Source organism: Rhinolophus ferrumequinum, chromosome 13 (genome assembly GCF_004115265.2).
Source record: "Rhinolophus ferrumequinum isolate MPI-CBG mRhiFer1 chromosome 13, mRhiFer1_v1.p, whole genome shotgun sequence".
NCBI classification, from domain to species: Eukaryota; Metazoa; Chordata; class Mammalia; order Chiroptera; family Rhinolophidae; genus Rhinolophus; species Rhinolophus ferrumequinum.
The window spans coordinates 20,639,602-20,658,618 of NC_046296.1; positions in this window are offsets into that span (position 1 = coordinate 20,639,602).

A 19,017-nucleotide genomic window follows, 5' to 3' on the forward strand; every position below is an offset into this window, starting at 1 on the left:
GGCCCTGGGGAAACTCAAAGAGGCTTGGGCCTCCTTTCAAGTGGGATCCTCTAAGGCAGAGAAGTGAGAAGACACCTGTGGGAACAGGGGCCCAATAAAGAGGACCACACTGCTGATGCCTGAGGTCCTACACAAGTGGACGGTGGCTTTTTGGGAGCCAAACTTTGCAAACGGGCATAAAAACATGGTGACATTTAGGATGAAAGGGAAACAGAGAGGAAAGAAGGTCTCTTTCCAGGAACATTTGCCCCAATGGAAGCTTGGAGTCCTGATGTGCAGCTACACAGGTGCCGTAGGATGAAAAGGTGCCCTGCTGCCAGCAGTCCTCCGTGGCAAGTTCAAGTCCTGTGGTGGAGCCCCTCTCAGGAGGGCAGGGGTGGGGATGGAGTTGAGAGCTGGCAGGGGAACATGTGGGGACACAGCCAGGAGTGCAGTTTCCAGGCTCTCGGCCTCGCGTGGAGAGGTGCTGGCTCAGGTGGTAAATGGCCATCAACTGTGATTGGATGGCCATCAGCTGTGGCTAGTTGGCCGTCAGCTGTAACCAGTGAGCCATTGGCCACTAATATAACTGCTGTGGCTATGCTAGCAGAAAAAGGGGGGGCTAGCAAGATGGTGGCTGAGCTAGCAAGAGCGGATTGCAGTTAGCACAGCAGATTGCAGCCAGCAAGTGAGGTTGGTTGGCAGAGACAAATGGACAGTGGGTTGCGGATCATGTGGCTCCTGCTTCCTGTCTCCAACTCAGTCACCAGCGAGATTATAGTGGTGTGATTCCCCTATCTATGGCTCCGTGAGTGTTCCTTTTTGGCCTTACCATGTCCTGCGTTCTTATATGGGGAGCGGGACCAGATACCCCGCCTGACACCCTGCATGACAAAACAGCTCCACTAAGCTGGGGCTGGTCTGCCCTGCACATGCCAGAGAGGGGTTCCTCAGGTCTGGAAATGGGACATCCCAGAAGGATGTGCAGAGGACCTGGCATCACTGAAACCTGGTCCCACCAGAACAGAGCAAGCCCCGCACCCTCCCCTGCAGCGTGACTCTCCCACTTTGTAAAGAAGCCGCCCCCAACCAGAGCACAGAGTTCTGGGCCCCAGTGATAGGGGGAGGCCTGGACGTGAAGACCTGAGCTTGGCTGCAACCAGCTTCTCACTGAGCAGAGTATGATTACCAGCTTCTCTCAAAGCCTCCGTGCCTACTTAACTCCCGCCCGTTTAGCCCAAGGAGTTGTTGAGATAAAGCTTATAAACCATCCACTTGCACAGCCTGATTCTTGGGATGAAAAAATCTAGTGTGATCCTAAATGCCACTAATACCTATATTGTCCAAGGGAGGCGCCCCCGCCCCCATCCTCCAGTGACATTCATGAGAAATATTTTCGGAGAGCCAATGGCAAATGGGGCCACATCCAGAGGGTCATGGTCCCATGGTGGTTAGTAGTGGGTAAGGGGGCCAGAGGAATGAGGAAAATTGTTCTCGGACAAAGGAAGGTGTTCAGTCTGGCCTTAAGGAGCAGGGCCAGGAGGCAAAACGGTTGATTTCGGCTCCATAAAGGGTTGTTTTCATCATCAGAGCTACCTCCTGGCCCTGGCAGTCTCCTGGACCAGGGCGCTTCCTAACACTGATATGAACAAACAGGGAACACAGGGGGGGTCCCCTGGTGAACTGGAGCATGAGCCAGAAAACCTCTGGGGGCCCATCCACCTCCAGCATTCTGACCACCATCTCCTGCACATGAGTCCACGGGTTACCCCAGCGCTCCAAGCCTCCACCTCCCACAGTGCCATCCTGGAATGGTCTTTATGAGCCCAGACTTGAGCCTCTGTCCTCCCCATGTCCTGCTGTGCATCCTATGGCTTCTCAATCCCCGCCCAACCTACTTCCATCCCACCTGCTCGCATTGGAGCCCCCTTAGAAGGGCCCCTATATAGGGACCACAGCCCAGATGACTACAGAGAGGGCCTCGCCTGCCTTTCTCTGTCCCCAAAGACCTAGGAATGCCCGTGATTTGCCCTCCCAAATCCACTCTCCACCCTTCTGTGCCCTGTGTCTGGAGGCTGACCCCTGTGGATGTCTTCCCTAGGGCTCTCTTGCTATCTGACTTCAGGTTCTGCCAGTGGAAGGTCCCGGAAGAGAGGAGAGGTATTTCAGCCCCACACCCTCCTTGCTCCAGTACTGCCTGAAAAATTACACCCCCAGCACTAGGCTCCCAGGGCCTTCCTCCCCAGCTCCAGCCCTCAGCTCACTTCATTGCTACCACTTACGCCCCTCGTCCCTTGGGATGGGGTCGGGGAGTCAGGGGTGGGGGGGGTCATGGCTTCCTACATTTGCTCATTTAACTCTGCCAATCTTCCCCACCCACCCCTAGCTCTTTAATTCCCAGGAATCGAGGAATGCTTAACCAGAACCTAAAAATGAAAATGCCCCAGGAGAAAAGCTGGTAATCTGAATTAGTGTAACTGCTTAATGAAAGTGTGAATGCCCATGAGTATGTCCGAATCTGGACTGGGAGGTAGATAGTGGGATGAACTGGCGTGCACAGACCCCTTCTGAAGGGGGTGGTCACTTCTCACTTCCAGCCTGTGGTGGATATCTAGCAGGGTGGCCAGGTTTTCCTTTTGTTCAACAGAAGCAGGAAGTCTTGACTTTTTCATAAAATATCTCCACTTCTAAATGTGGCTCCAATTTATAAACTAGTCTGTGGCCTCAGTAAAAATCTGTTTGCAGGTTACCATCCATTTGTAGCCTCCACTCGCAAGCCGTTTGCTTGTCTCTGGCTCTACCAGGCCCTTTCACACCTCTCAGCCTTCCAAGTTCTCTTTGCTGGGAATGGCTTTTTCTGCTTCTTTGCCTGAGCAGACTTCTGTTCCTTCAAGATGAGGCTCAGCCCTCACTCTCTCTGATGCCTTCCTGAAGCCCCTATGCAGTCTTCCCAACATCCCCAAAGCACATCCCACATCTATGCACTGGAAGACTTAACATAGTAAGACGGCAATGCTCCCCAAATTGATCTACAGATTCAAAGCAATCTCTATCTGGATATCGGCTGACGTCTTTCTAGAAACGAATGAGCTGATTCTAAAACTCATATGGAATTGCAAGGGATCCAAAATAACCAAAATAAGGGAGAACAAAGTAGGACGACTCAGTTCCTGATTTCAAAACTTACGACAAAGCAATAGTAATCAAGGCAGCATGGCTCTAGCACAAGGGTGGACAAAACTGATCTAAAAACTAGATCAGTGGAATAGAAAGTCCAGAACTAAAGCCATACATCTATGACTAGTTGATTTTTGACAAGGGTGCCAAGACAATGCAATGGAGGAAGAGTAGTCTTTTCAACAAACGATTCTGGGACAATTGGATATCCACCTGCAAAAGAAAGAAGTTTGAGCCCTAGCTCATACCATATGTAACTATTGACTGAAAATAGGTCACTAACCTAAATTTGAAAACAAACTATAAAATACTTAGAAGAAAACATAGGAGTAAATCTTGTGAGCTTAGCTTAGGCAATCATTCTTAGATAGAACACCAAAAACATAAGCAACAGAAAAAAATGGATAAATTGGATTTCATCGTAATTAAAATCTTTTGTGCATAAAAGACCATCGAGAAAATGAAGACAATCCACAAAATGGGAAAAAATATTTTCAAATCGTATCCAATGAGTCAAGTATCTAGACTATATAAAGAACTCATGACAATAAAAAGACAATCCAATTTAAAAATGGGCAAAGGAACGTCTAAGTATTACTTTGTCTTATGCACCTGAAACTAATAAAAAAAAAATAAAAAAATAAATGGGCAAAAGATTTGAATAAACATCTCTCCAAAGATATACAAATGGCCAACACACACATAAAGAGATGCTCAACATTATCAATCATCAGAGAAATGCAAATAAAAACCACAGTGAAATACCATTTCACATCCACTAAGGTGGTTAGCATCACAAAGTCGGGTAGTAACAAGTGTTGGTGAGGAGTGGAGGAATTGAAAGGATCCTACATTGCAGGTATGATGCAAAGTGATGTAACCACTTTGAAAACAGTTTCGCAGTTCCTCCAATGATGGATCATATAGTTACTCTAGGACTCAGAAATTCTGCTCCTAGGCATAAACACAAGAGAAATAAATGTGCCCACACAAACTTGCCCATGAATGTTCACGGCAGCAATACTCTTAATAGCTAATTAGAGAAAAAAAGCAAATGTCCATCAACTGTTAATGGATTTTTTTTAATGTGGCATATCCATACCATGGAATATTATTTGGCAAAAAAAAAAAAGGGGGGGATGAAGTACTACTGTGCTTCCCCCAAAATAAGACCAGGTCTCGTATTAAGGTTTGCTCCACAAGACACATTAGGGCTTATGTTCAAGGGATGTCATCCTGAAAAATCATGCTAGGGCTTATTTTCTGGATAGGTCTTATTTTCAGGGAAACATGGTAGAATGTGTTATGACATGAATGAATCTTGAAAACATACTAAGTGAAAAAAGCCAGTCACAACATACCATGTATTGCATGATTCTATTAACATGAAATATATAAATTTAATATCTAAAATAGGCAAATCCATTCAAGGACTGGGAGAGAGGAGAAGAGAATGATGTCTGCTAATGGGTGCAAAGTTTCTTTTTGGGATGTTGAAAGTGTTCTCAAATTAAGCAGTGGTGATGGTTGCACATTTGTAAGTATACTAAAAACGGCTGAATTGTGTACTTAAAAAGGATGAATTTTATGGTATATCAGATACATCTCAATAAGACTAATACTAAAAAGACAACAAAAGACCCCATTACATATAAAAGGAAAAACAATCAGATGAAAAATATCATTGAACTAAAGAAATGGATTGGGATTTTGATCGTTTTTGTCTCAATACAAATACACATTTGCTGAAAATACTGTTGTTCAGCATAATGAACATGGGGCTCAAAACATTCAGGACAAGTTGGGTGGAAACAATGAAATAATTTGTAATATTTTTCTTATAACTGATGAGAACATAGAGCTAAATATCATATGGCTAACTACTTATTCATGTATTCATGGAATCCAGTAGGTGTTGTTGGTTTGGGTTTTTTGGTTTTTAACATGAGGAAAGAATTTTTGGACGTCTGCTCATATTAGACAACATTGGGGAATGAATTATTTTGCATTGAGAAGATTCTTGAAAAGTTTACTGTAAACGGGTCATACATTGTTGCCACGCAGCAGCCTACCCGTCTGTCTCCTCATACCTGCCCCTAAAGCAAGGAGAGTCGGTGAAACGGATCCTTTCAGGGACTTTGCTTCACCTTTGTGCTTGCACCTTATGTCTCCCTGTTTGGCCCCAGAAAGATGGCTGGTTAGCCAAAGACAAATAAGATTCCCCATGGGGGGTGGGGGATAACTCAAGCCAGGCGCAGTCGAGTGGGGACCAACAGGAGAACCCACGGGGTTCAGAGGTGGGCACAGCCCCCACCTTGCCCCGGCTAAGGAGAGCCTCTGCCTCTGTGGCTGCATTTCTTCCCACAACCTGCAGGGGAAGAGATTCAATGGTGTGCTCCCCACCTATTCATATGCATGAAGGTTTTGTCCCTTGGGGAAGTACGTACACCCTGAGACTCAAGGTTCAGCTGCCTGCAGGCAAGGGTGATTGGCTCGAATCAGTTTCCTATTATGATGTATGGGATTCACAGATCTTGAGATTGACAAGCTCTCGCTCCTTTACTTCCCTACCTAAGTAATAGAAGCTATGTGTAGGCCCAATTCGGGGCTCAGTCCTTGAGGCTGGAGTCCCTTGGCCCCGCTTGCACACTATTCTCGGCTGTCTTTCTTAACCCTACGCTGCCCTCCTCGCTCCCCAAAGCCCTCGTCGCATGGGATGCAACAATACATCAGTCAGTCAGCATAACTACAAACAGTGCTGCTCGATGTTGATGTTAGCATGGGACTTCTGTGAAACTTCCATGGTGGCATCATTCAGCAAGGAAACAGAATTTAAATGCACTGTGGCATTCCCCAGGAACGTCTGTCACTAAAATGCTAAAAAGAGAACACATGATGAATGTAGTAATTAACTCTGTATCCTAGATTCCCACTCTGGCTTGACCCAGACAGTTCAATTCACAATGGAACTGCCTGCACAATACGGCGGGCTGCTGCACTACACAGAGGTTGTGTGGCTCACTAGTGTCTTGACGCAAATACAATTTGTTAATTATGGGGGCAAAAATTATATTGTTCGTGTCATCTGAGGAAAAGTCTCCACCTCAGCTCACTAGTTAAAAATGGGATCAATTCTTGATGGTTTTCTTTGTCAAGACAATACTTCCAAGATGACTTTGAAGGGCATTCACAAGTTAACTCCTCAAACATATGGTTTGATTTGTTCATTCTAAAGAAATTACGTCTTTGGCAAACTTATCTCACAATAACCTGGCTCATTTCCTACACAAAAATCAGTTCTCTCATAATGAAAGTGATAATCTGAAGTTCATTCTTAAATTGAGGAGGTAAAGATTGAATTCCACAAATAAGCCCATTATTAAAGTTATGAAAATGAATTAATGTTGCTCTATTGTCTTTCCCAATTAAAATTGATGGTGTGGATGAAGAAGTATAAACAGTTTTTAAAATCTGGCACTGAAAACCAAATAAGAAGACATTGGTGTACCAGAATTCTATTAAGTGTTCCTGTCATGATTATCCTAATTATTTAAAAAATATATGTGCAAACACCACCTCTATTTAGGAATATCATACTTTTAAACAGATAATTTTCATTATGAAAACTAAGTTTCACTACCAGGGAAAGGATTCAAGACTGAATTCTGCCTTCACATTATTAAAAGGAAAATGAGACCTATCTTTGAACTCTTGATACAGAGGGAAATAAAATTGGAATTCATGTTCTACAAAGAAGGCATAAGAAACTATGAGAAGACAAAAACAAAAGTTTAAATTTTTTTTCGATTCCATATTTAAAACAAATTGCCAATATCATGTATATTTGTATCACATTAGATGCTGCTTTTCATAGCTCAATAAAAAGTTTGATAATACTTAAGGCAGTTTTTTCTACCACATGTTACTCAATTATGTAACTTCCCTCATTTCTGCTGGCATTTTTATCCCTTTTTTCTATACTTGTGTAGACACATATAAACATTTATACACAGATTTTTTCACAAATAATGGATTATACTGCAAGTATTAACTATTCAATTTGCTGTTTTTCACATAGTAATACAAAATGAACATCCCTCTGAGGATCAATAGTCTAAATTACTCTCATTGTTATATTTTATTGTATGGATATACTACATTTTATTTAGCCATATGGCTATTGATAGACATTCCATTTGTCCTAGTTCTTTACTTCCATAACAATGTCACACATAAATTCTGCATAAATCTGTACATACAGGTACTTTCATTTCTTTAGGATGGAGTCATACGAGTGCATAAGAATGGCTGGGTCAAAAGATATATATCTGATTAGAGGTATATTTGGCTACCAGTAACAATACTGTTCCTATATTAATACCAGTACTAATACAGGCTTAAACAAGTAATTTGTTTATCTTACAAAAGGGTCTGGAGGTAAGTAAGAGTGGGTAGTTGTTGAGGATCCCAAGCTCTTACGTTTTTCTGCTCTGCTATCCTTAGTATGTTGACATTTTGTTTTCATGTTTGTCTCCTCATGGTTATAAGAGCTGCCACAAGTCCAGACATCAATCATATTTATATTCAAAGTAAAGGGAAAGAGGTAACAACACCCACATCTGGAGCTTGCATCAGCAAAGCAAAGGCCTTCCCAGAGATCCATAAGGCAGTCTTTTCCTCTTATTGACCAGAACGGGGTTATATGACCACCACAGGTTGCAAGGGAGATGGGGAAATTGAGTAACTGGAAAACAGGATTGTCATGATGGCTTGCATCAATTACAATTTATTACCTTGCTTCCAGAAACAAAATTAGGATTCTTTTGTCAAGGAAGGAAAATGCTGTGGATATTGAGTAGGTAACTAACAGTGCCTACCACACTGTATATTTTTTAAAAATAAATTTATTGGGTAACTAGTTAATAACATGATATACATTTCAGGTGTACAACTTTATAATACATCACCTGTATATTCCATTGTGTGCTCACCACCTAAAGTCTAATCTCCTTCTGTCATCATATAATTGACTCACTTTACCCTTTTCATCCTCCCCCAATCCTCCTTCCCCTCTAGTAACCATGTTATTGTCTGTGTCTATGACTTTGTTTTGTTTGTTGCTTTTTGTTTTATATCCCACATATGAGTGAAATCATGTGGTTCTTGACCTTCTACATCTGATTTATTTCATTTAGCAAGATACTCTCAAAATCCATCCATGTTGTCGCAAATAGTAATGTTTCATCTTTTTATGGCTAAGTAGTATTCCATTGTATACTCATATATGTACCATATCTTTATCCAGTCATTGGTCAAAGGACACTTAGGTTGTTTCCATGTCTTGGCTATTGTGAATAATGCAGCAATGAACATAGGGGTACATATATTATTTAAATAGATATTGTCAGGACTATTTCCAAATGAATTGCAATCATTCACACTTCTATCATAGGAAGACACCCATTTTCTGCATCATTGTCAACCCTAGTGTGGGGACAGAGTCAGGAGCACAGTTTCCAGGCTCTCAGCCTCACATGGAAAGGAGCTGACTCAGGTAGTAAATGGCCATCGGCTGTGGCTAGTTGGCCGTCAGCTGTAACCAGTGAGCCATTGGCCACTAATATAACTGCTGTGACTACACTAGCAGAAAAAATGGGGGCTAGCAAGAAGACGGGGGCTGAGCTAGCAAGAGCAGAGGATTGCAGTTAGCAGGGAGGATTGCAGCTAGCAAGTGAGGTTGGTTGGCAGAGACAAAGGATGGCAGGTTGCAGATTGTGTGGCTCCTGCTTCCTGTGTCTCCAACCCAGCTGGCAGCGAAACTATAATGGGATGACTCCCCTATCTATAGTTCCATGGGTGTTCCTTTTTGGCCTCACAATATCCTGCGTTCTTAGGTGGAGAGGGGGACAGGAGAACCCGCGTGACATCCTGCACGACACCTCGATGTAATAAACTTTTCATGTTTGCTGGTCTGATATCTGAAAAAGTATAATGATGTTTTTATTTGCACTTTCCTGACAATTAATCTGATTGAGCATTTTGTCATATGATAATTGGCCATTTGGATTTCCTCTTCTCTGAATTATTATTGATATTCTTTATTCAATTTGATTCTTTATTCAATTTGACTTTTTCTTTTCCTTATTACTAGTTAATATCACACAAAAGATTTGACAACTTTTCTGTCATTTGTAGTACAAATACTTTCCCAAAGCATTTGTCGTCTTTTGACTTTATTTATAGTGTCTTTTGCCATGCTAAAAAATGTGTGTAGCCAATTTTATTTATTTTTTTCTTAATTGGTTCTGGGTTTCCTGTCTTGCTTAGAAAAGTCTTCCTTTTCTCCTTCCATGAGTTAAGAATCTTTCCAAAGCTCAGAAAGCTACTCATTTCAAATTTGAAGCAAATATGACTGGTATCCAAACAACAGAGAAAAAAAGAATTATAGCTTAGTCTCATTTGTAAATGGATATTTTAAAATCCCAAATACAATTTTAGATTTTCAATTTGAAGCATATTGTAAGAAAAAGTATCATAACCAATAGGGCACATCCCAGATCTACAAAGATGAGGGGCTGCTAATAATACATTACGATAAGTCAAATGAGAAAAACCTTATGTTTGAATCAATATTTGATAAAATATTTGATAAAATCCAATCCCCATTTCCAATGAAAAATATAAAGTATAGTAGGAACAGAGGCCACTACCTTAACAGGATTGTCTTTTCAAACCAATAGCCACTATCATTCTTAATAGTGAAACACTAAATTATTCATTTTAAACATCATGAACTTTTCACTATTGTCATGGTTATTCAGCATTATTTGGAAAGCTCTGCCTAGTACAATAAGCATGCAACAGAAAGTAGAAATATAGGACAAAGAGGAAACATTACCATGATTTAATTGTATACTTAGAAAACCCTAGCAAAGCAACTGAAATTCTTGAAATAATTTAAAGAGTTCAGTATATTGATTAAATATAAACTTTTCCATAATTGATAACATCCCAGTTCTCTGTTTCTGTCATTTCCTCTCCTTCACCATCCTGGCCAACCTAGAGGTGTTTTGTTTTGTTTGTTTATAAAATGCTCTCGTGGTATCTTACTCCATTTCTTGTGTTCTTATCCCAGACTGTGACTAAACATCCATCCATTAGTGTGACTGTCTGGTTAATGTTGGTCTCCCCCACAACACTATACAATTCATGAATGCATGACGTATCTGTCTTTGCACACGATTAAAATCCCAGAGTATAGCATAGAACCTAGCACATGACAGTTATTCAATAAAGATTTGCTGCATGAGATCCTAGGGGGATCTCATTAACAACAGACGTAGATAAATATCTGGAAATTACCTTAATGAGAAATATGCAGAATGTGTATGAAGAAACTATTAAACTTTAATCAAATATATTTTTTTAAATGGAGACAGATCGTGTTCCTGATTTGAAAAAAATATTGTTTTCATTTCTCCCCAATGTGTAATAGATTTGATACAATTCTAATCAAAATCCCAATGGGAATTTTTGATAAGAGAAATTTACTAAATTTTATATAGTAAAAATGGCAAAGAAAAATTTTAAAAATGAAAATAATAGAAGTAAAATTCTAAAAGACTAAAACTTATAAAATTGTGATAAAACAATGTAAGCATGAGAATAAAAGAATGCAACATTATCTGGGTGTATGATGTATACATATATTAATTTAACAACTTAATAATGGTAAAGTAGTATTAAAATGGTAAAGTACAGAAATTAAGTGAGACACAAAGGATTTTTCAACAAATGGAGCTTAAAAACTGATTATTTAGAAAAGAAAATCATTTTAAATCCTCACCTTTATACCAAACCCACAATAAATTAGAGGGAGTAGAGTGAGATATAAAAATTCAAAACATGGGAAAGAAGTAAAAAAATAGAAGTGAGCATTTACCAAACCTGTGGAAGGGGGGACTTTCCCAACTTGGAAGTGACCAAGAATATCACAGAGGAAAACATGACTTCCTATATACAAAAATTTAATCTTCTATATGTAAAAACAAAAAGGCAAAGAATAGAAACATAATTGCTACAGATTTAACAAAAGGACAATCTCTCTTATACAAGGAATTCCTTGTATAAATTGAAATGTATGAAAACTGGAAAAGACAAATGGGAAAGACTATGAATACTCAATTAACAAAAGAAATTACTATTAATGAACAAACGTGAGAAAAATTCAACCTTAACTGCTAAATACAAATTAAAACTGAATCTCATTTTCCTTCTACAAAATTAGCTAAGATTAAAAATAAGGTCCAGGGCCGGCCCGGTGGCTCAGGCGGTTAGAGCTCCGTGCTCCTAACTCAGAAGGCTGCCTGTTCGATTCCCACATGGGCCAGTGGGCTCTCAACCACAAGGTTGCCAACTCAATTCCTCGAGTCCCGCAAGGGATGGTGGGCAGCGCCCCCTGCAACTAAGATTGAACACGGCACCTTGAGCTGAGCTGCCACTGAGCTCCCGAATGGCTCAGTTGGTTGGAGCGCGTCCTCTCAACCACAAGGTTGCCAGTTCGACTCCCACAAGGGATGGTGGGCTGTGCCCCCTGCAACTAGCAACGGCAACTGGAGCTGGAGCTGAGCTGCGCCCTCCACAACTAAGACTGAAAGGACAACAACTTGAAGCTGAACAGCACCCTCCACAACTAAGATTGAAAAGACAACAAATTGACTTGCAAAAAAAAAAGGACTGAAAGTACACACTGCTCCCCAATAAAGTCCTGTTCCCCTTCCCCAATAAAAAAAAAAATGAATAAAATAAAAAAAAAATAAAAAAAGTAAGGTCCAGTGCTGGTGAGAGTGTGATGAAAATGGCCTCTCATATATCCACAGTTGGATTATAAATGGGTAAAATTCTTTTGGAAAGAAACTATATCAAGACCATTAAATATGATTTTTTATTTCATAATTCCACACTGTCAGAAGCTAATTCCCAAAGACTTAAAAGACCTTTTCTTCAGGAAGTTATTCACCATATTGTTATCACTGGAGTAAAAATCAAAAATAGACTCAATGTCCAATAAGTAAATTATTATGCTTTATCACTCAATGGATTATAATGCAAATATTTAAAATAATATTTATGAAGACTACTTAATGCTATGGTAAATATTTATGGTTTAATATAAGTGAAAAGTTGCAGAATTGCATGTATAGTATGACAATTGTGTTAAAAGTAAATTCTGTAATTTTAAAAAAAAAACAAGTAATAGTGACTAGACTCCAGTTTGATGATGTTATACTTTTTGCTATCATTGTCTATATTTTATCAATTATAAAAATAAACATTTAAAAAGATAACTGGTATTTGAATGACTGTGCTTAAAAATTGGTCCAGTATTTTATTTTACAGTTAATTCCTATGAACATGTTTCCATGGTCAAGTACATGGGCTTGTGATTAAGTCCTGACTCCACCACTGTAGACTTTGGGCAGGTTACTTAATTCCTCTGGGCCTCAGTTTCCTCATTACAATAAGAATATTAATTGTACCTAATTCAGGGACGTTTTGTAAGGTTTAAATGAGTTAATGCACAAAAGCTTTTAGCCCGATGATTGGCGCATAGCAAATGCTCAATAAAAAGCGACTGTATTAATTATCAGCAATACAAATAATAGGCCTTACGCTTCTGTTCGTCCTGTTGGTTTCACCCTGTGATCCCTGAGAATCATGTTACATACACACAAAGCAGGTGTGTTGGGAATGATCTTTGCAGCGGGTTCCCACTACCATGTCAAGTGTCAGTTAAGAGAACACAGTAGAGACGAGGGGAGCCAAGTGTTCACAGGGGAGCTGGGCCAGCCAGGTTTCATCATGCCAGCTGCCTGGGAAATGCATCGAGACCTGTGCCCAGCAACTCTGCAGTCATTGCACAAGGCACAGGGAACACACCCTCAGGGAGATGCACGTAGTCACAAAGCAGGTATAGTGTGTCTGCCAGGGCCCCCCACCCCTAAACCAGAGGGCAGTGAGAGGTGACAGACACAAAGATGAGACTCAGAGACCATGTGACAACCTCATTCCTGAGGAACTCGACAGGCCCTATGCACGCATACTCCTAGGTGGCCCCGGAGCACCTGCCCTGGGAGACATCTGGCGGGCCTCACAGTGCTGACTAACTGGTGGAAATTGCTGCTCAGTGAACATTTCGAGTCGCCCTTCCAAGACTGGACATGGATTCACCTGGATCCTTTCTTCTGCTCCTCGTCCAGCCACCTGAGAGGAACATTACGAGGAGTATAGAAGCTTCCTACCGACTCCCAGAGCCCCTAAGGAGCCCAGGAGCATGTGCAGCTTACACCTAGGAAGGGCCCAATACTTAAACATTCCTCAAAGGAATCACACTCGAGGCATAACTTAGGTTTCATTTTAGTTCCACTTAAAGATCTGCAGCGACAGGCTTAGGCTTGGTCCTCTGCCTAGATTTCTCTCTGCTGGTTTTTATCCTTTCCTGTCACCACCCGCCACCACCCTGCTCCCAAGTGTGGAATGCAGGCATTCCACAGCTGTAGTATGACAGGTGACATTTCAGCCTAACATACAGTGAGCGAACAGAGCAACCTGCCAAGATTCACGAAGGACTTCTATTCTGACAGAATTTTTAAGGCTACATGAGACGTGGCCCTGGCACTGGACTTAGACATCACCATTCAAAAGTAAGTTTACAGGGAGCTTTTAATGATGGAGGGAAATGCTCACAATCTAACGTTAAGAAAGAAGGCGATAAGTGGGAAAGAAGACTGTAAGAGGGAATAGTGCTTTTTGGGGAAACCAGTTGTCTTAGTGGTTAGAGCGCTGTGCTCATAACACCAAGGTGGCCGGTTCAATTCCCACATGGGCCAGTGAGCTGCGCCCTCCACAACTAGATCAAAAACAACGACTTGACATGGAGCTGATGGGTCCTGGAAAAAAACACTGTTCCCCAATATTCCCCAATTTAAAAAAAAATAGTGCTTTTCTGTATAGCAGGATGTGATTTTTCTTCTTTATGCTTTTCTGCATTTTCTGTAGTGTGATTTTTAATCCAGTTATGTTTCTCACCCAGACCAGGATTCAGCATCTGTCCTTCAAAAGCCCAAGCCCCTGACCCCCATCTCCCTGCATCTTCACCTACTTGTTCTGCATTCCTAACCCCAAATGCCTCCGTACCCAGCTTCTACTTTAGATATGTGTCCCTATAATGCACATGCTCAGCAAAGCAAAGGGATAGATAAAAAAAAAAAAAAGTTTAATCATATTTCAGGCTTATCTTGAGAAATCAGAAGACCTGTCATACTGTTCCAGGATTCTCATATGGCAACAATCACCTGGTGCCTTCTACGGTCATCCCCTTTAGATGGACTACTCTTTGTAGTTCCACATCCCCCAGTATCGCTTATTGTTTCTCCAAGCTGGAAATTGAGTATTAGGTTGTTTATCAATAGAGAACGTTTTTCCCATTTCCGTTATAAAAATGAAAGGTAAACCAAGAGGTCAATCTGCATTAAGAAATCAAAGAGCATCTTTCTCCAATGAAATAAAGACTAGTCCCACTTATTTAATCAGCTACCACAGGCCTATTTCATTCATTTACATCAGATGTCTGACCTCTAACTAGATGGTGGCCAAGATGCCTTTCCAAGTTGGATGCTCATGACTTCTAGATGTGCTGGGTACTCTCTAGCATAAAATGAGAGTGGAAGAGAGGCTCTCGGACACATGTTCTAGCTCCTGGCCCCCCACTTCATTAGAGCAGGCTACAGATTCAGTGTTGATAATACACCCTGCAGTATGCAGGCTTAAACTTGGGGAAATCAGACAAATCAACAGTGCCTACTGTGACCCCAGGACTGCAAGCCACGAAATAGTCATTCTACCTGCATTGGGCTGCAAGTAACTGATGACCCAACCAGAGGTGACCTAAATGAAGTGAAGCATCTGTCCTGAGCACGTGAGAAGGTGAACAAACAGCACCACTGGAGCAAGAACGAGTGAGGAATGACTGATGGATGGATGATGCATGGCGTTTTCCACATTACCTACACACACTTCAAGGCCCGCCTCAAGTTCCCCTGCCTCTGGTTCCCCAGTCCGGAAATCCCAGCTCCTTTAAACCAACAGGGCCGATTGCCTGGATATCGTCTTTGTAATTAATAACACAGTCTTGCGGCATTTCTTGAGTATGTTTGGCACAGAGACAAGTCAATCCTCACATAACGGATGAACGGGTGGCTAGATGAATGAATGAATGGTTATAGGATGAAACTAACCAGAGGGGGATGTGACTGGAGGAAGCCTGTAGGCCAATGCATTCATTCAGGAAAGGGAGAAAGGACTTAGGACTATAACCAAGGATAAGAAGGATTTAAAAAAATGGATCATATTTGAAATATTTGGTAAGGTCTAGTCCCTGGTGGCAGGTGGGGGTGAGGAGGGGTTGGGACGAGTTGGCAATGCCTCGGTTTTCTAGCTTAGTCTCTAATTCTATTCATGGGAGTGGGAAGACAGCGGCTCCTGGGGTCTTGACAGTACCTTCCTCTTACTGCCATGGCTCATTAAGGCTTTGGGTACAAGATGATACTTTCTGGAGAACAGGATAAAGAGCCCAGTAATGAGATTAAAGTCAAGATTGTGGCAATGGGGCAGAGACAGAGCACATGCCAACGAGGGCTGATATTTGGGTGATATCTATCCCTGGCAACTCCCCGAATGCAAACACTTGCTCACGTCCCATGGAGAGAGGGGTCCTCTCAGCTGCTGGGCTGGGCTTCTGTCATATTAATTCTGGTGCCAGACTCAATATCCAGGCAGAGGACATAGCTCCATAAATGAGCCCTGCAAAGCACCGAGGTCACATGCTGCTGGGAAGGGACAGTTCCAAACACTGCAGCAGAAAGTGGGTTGGAAAGCACCCCAAACTTTTAATTAACCTGATTGACCTGACCACTGTATTTTAAGTTTGTCTAGCTTTAAAACAAAGAAAAAAGAACAGAGTTATTTGGAAGATGGTGCTCCATGATTTGAAGTGTGGGAGAAACTGCAACAAAATTATCTCCAACTGAGTTGAAATGTCTCTAAGAATGAAAACGTCAACTAGAACAGATAGTTACAATCAGGAAGACCTTCCTTATGTGGAATAAATCCCACCTATGGGAATTCAAATTGGTCCATGTTCCCGGCAAAATGAATACACATCAGCCTCACTCTTCTCAAAAGATTGGCCGTTGAGAAATTTAAGGCTTTCCTCCTCCCATTGCCCCTACAAGTCTCCTGTTCTCTGGCCTAAACAACCTTTATTTATTTTGCTTTTCTAAACTCACTCATTTAATCATTTTTGCTCATTTCTTTGGCTTATTTCCTGTTTCTCCCCTGTGACGCTTTCCAATTGCTTCAGCAAGGTGTCAGGGACCCAAGCCATGACCAACACAATGAAGAAATTGCCATATATTTTTCTGCCATCTGGATTCCTTTTCCCTGAAAAATAGGCAAAGAATATAAACAGACATCTCACAGAAGAAACATAACGGGCCAATAACGTATGCCCAACTTCACTAACAAGGACACGCAAATTAGAAGATAGCATTTTTTTAATCTATCAGATAAGCAAAGATAAAAACGATTCTTAACATTCAGAGTGTTGATGAGGGATTTTTCAAATTTTATTGGTAGAAATATAATTTGGAACAAAACTTTATGACAGGGAGGGAATAAATTTAAGTGTAATTGTCAAGTTAAGACATGTAATCGCTGTCACCCATTTATTCCACTTTTGTGAATTTATCCTTCAAAAAAGTTAGCCCAAATGTGTAAAGATATGTGAAAAAAGCTGTAGCGTTTATTGTTCGTAGTAGGAAAAAATGGAAACAATCTAAAACATCCAATAATAGGGATAGGTTAAATAATGGTACAGACATACAATGGAATTCTCTGCAGCCATTAAGAATGATGTAGATCCTGATCTATCGAGTTGGAAAGATGTCTGATAGTTTGGTAAATGAAAACAAATTTCAAAATTATAAGTAAAGCATGGATTCATTTTTAACGTACACATAGAAAAAAAAACACTATAAAACAGTGGTCCTTAAAGTGAGGTGCCAAAGCAGCTGCAGCAGCAGCATTAGGGAATTACTAGAAATGCACCTTCTCGGGGCACACCCCAGACCCACTGAATCAGAATCTGCAGGGGTGAGGCCCCACACTCAGATTTACAAACCCTCCAGGTGATTCTGATGCCAACTAAAATCTGAGAATCACCGCTCCAGAAAGAGCATCGATCTGGAGGTGTGAAGAGATGTAGCTTAGGGGAAACTTTCTCCTCGTTTAGTCACTTCTGTCCGGTTGGAAAAAATAAAATTATTATATTAATGAGGAATGTGTCTCAAAGTCATGTACGCCTGTTATTGGGTTGTGCTAACTTAGAGTTGAACCGCCTACTGTGTTCTGCTTGAGGAAAACGCAACGTGGAAAAATTCAGATCTGTGAAGCCAATAATGGAGAGAGATACTTCTATTACTGAACAGTTTCTGACATCACCGGAATAAAGTAAAATGTAAGCACGCATCAAGAATTGAACTTGGCTCTGCTGTGTGAGCTGAGGAAGGAGAACTCAGACTGTGAGCCTTGGTTGCCTGTCTCTTACCGAGAATGACAGTAGCCACCTTGTGTCATCACAGGTCATGGATGGAGCCACTGACACATGAAAGCACACTACTTGTTTTCATATTACTATGATGATTTTTTAAAACATTGATGTGCCCTCAGCAACTTGATCAACCTGCTCAATTTTATAGAATCACCATTGCATAAAATTGTCCCAGAACGATCCTCCTAGAAACAGTTCTGCCAGAGAGCCTGGACATATGTCTGCCCAGATCATTTTTACCACTGAAACGGTGAAATTTGTTTGAGCCAGTGAATAAGTGCAAATGATTTCTTTCTACCAATCCCCAAGCCTCCTGCCCATCTGCCTCAAGCCTGCTTTGTGTGGTGTCTCTCTTTTATGGTCTGTGAAAGGCCTTCTTTTTGTCTCTCTGACCTCCCGTCCGCAGACAACAAAGCAGCCTTCTCTATTGGCACAAAGTACTTGTTGCTCTCTTGATCCATGAGAAAACATGGAGAAGAACAATAATGTGCTGCTTCTTTCTGCTCTAATAAAAAAGAGTTATGAAACAGAAGCCTGGGGCCAAAGCAAGCTCCCTGTCGTGTGTTTTGACAAAGAAATCATTTCTGTACACACATTGCCTGGGCAGATGGCAGTAAATGAGTCCATGTGGCACAGACCATGGAGGTCCCTGCTCTGTGATGGGACCCTGGGCTCTGGACCCAACTAGGTGCCAAGAGTAGCAGGCAGGACTCTGGCCTTCTATTCAGAAGACCCCAAACCCACCCCTGTGGAAGAGGGGGGTGCAGAGAACTACCTGCAACTGCATGGGATTGGAGGCCCCTGGGACTGTCCTCAGCTCCCAGTCCTGTCCCACCAGCCCTGCAAGGGTCTCCATCTGGCTACAGGGATGCTGTTGGGACAAATACAGGTTGATTTCCTCCCCTAGCAGCAGGTGACTTATTTCTACCTCTAGCCCAGTGGTAGTAGCTCTTTGCCTAGGATGAGAGGATGGGAGCATTTCCTTCCTTCCCGCACACCTTGCCCCACAAGGGTATGGCTTTTGCTTCACATGAAAGAAGAATCCGTACAGAAGCAAGGGATGTTCCATGCCTGTGCAACACTGACAGGAGCGCTCTCTCAGGTCTCCTACCGAAACCCCAGTCTTCTCCATGAGCACTTGGTAGAAACTCACATAAAAAGAGCTGGCAAGTAAGTGTGGGATCCCCTTGGGT